This window comes from Lycium ferocissimum, chromosome 7 (genome assembly GCF_029784015.1).
Source record: "Lycium ferocissimum isolate CSIRO_LF1 chromosome 7, AGI_CSIRO_Lferr_CH_V1, whole genome shotgun sequence".
Lineage (NCBI taxonomy): Eukaryota > Viridiplantae > Streptophyta > Magnoliopsida > Solanales > Solanaceae > Lycium > Lycium ferocissimum.
Window position 1 is genome coordinate 44,168,171 of NC_081348.1, and position 1,400 is coordinate 44,169,570.

Sequence of the window (1,400 nt, forward strand, 5' to 3'; positions counted from 1 at the left end):
TTTTTTATACCAAAATCAAACGGAGGGTATAATTGATCAATTTCCAATAGTTGAGGAGTAATTTTGGACCTTTTCCCTAATATATTAACAGTATAAAGTACAACAACATACCAAGTGTATTCCATAGTTGAAGTCTGGATTAACAATATAAAGTATTATAGGAATTAAAAGTTAGCGATTTCTTGTAGTATGAACAATGCATATGTATCGATACTCTTTTATACTTTTCTCAATACAACAAAATAAGAACCAATGGTAAAGTAAATAATAGGGATTTGGTCCAAGAGAAGGAAAAAAAAAGAGGTTCTTCATGTGATGGTGTCGATCGAATTATTAAGATTTGGACCATTTGTCAATCTTTTTCTTCTTTATATTTTCTCACTTTTTTCCCTATATATACATACAATTCTATCCTTTAGCAATAGTATGTCATAGCCTCTTTGTATTGCTCAAACATATTTTAAGAATTCCTTTTTTTTTATTTATTTATTTAAAGCCACCTTCATGGTGGGGGGTTAGGTGGCCCCTGCCTTGTATATTAAAATCCAAAACAAGAATACATGAACTCGAGGTACATGCTGCCTAACCTCTCCAAATCTACTTAAGCCAATGGACATGCCCATTGTGCTATAATGTTTCCTCCAAGACAATGTCTTGTTAAATAAGCAAAACTTATCGCCCGAAGGCTCTTTACAGTTGATGAGAGTAGTGCTCTCATATTTTCCTTTGGACTCACAAAAAAGTAGGTACCAACTATACATTATGTACCACATCACTGAGATTGATTTATTTAGCTTTTTTGTTCCTTACTCGAAAGTTTAGGAAACCTGCTTTGTCCATATTGATCGACCTTTGACCTTTCGGGGAGATCATCAAAATTGTAGTAAAGCTTGTTGGTCTGGGATGAGTGGCTCAATGAAGCAAGATTGTCCGCCACCTTGTTAGCTTCTCTAAAACAGTGTTGAATCGACCAAGAAGTGCTAATCAAAGCTCCTTTAATTTCCTTGATAGTTGCATCAACTTGCCAAGGAATCTTGAATACATCTTTAACCCATGCTGCAAGGATCATGGAATCAGTTTCCAACTCCAATGAATTTATCCCATTTTGAATGCTCCATCGGATGCCAAAAAGAAGGGCTTTGGCTTCGGCTACATTGCTGGAAACCTCATCAAAAGGGATGGAGTATGCCATGATCATCTTCCCTTGAGAGTCTCTGATCACACCTCCTCCACCACTGGAACCATCCTTGTGACTTCCATCACTATTTATTTTGAGAAAGTTGACGGCTGGTCTCTTCCAGAAGACTGTCCTACACACTTTAAAAGCCATTTTTTTCTCAAGAAGGCAAGTTAGTTCGATCCATCCAAGATAGGTCGTATTTAAAATTAAGAAACTGAAG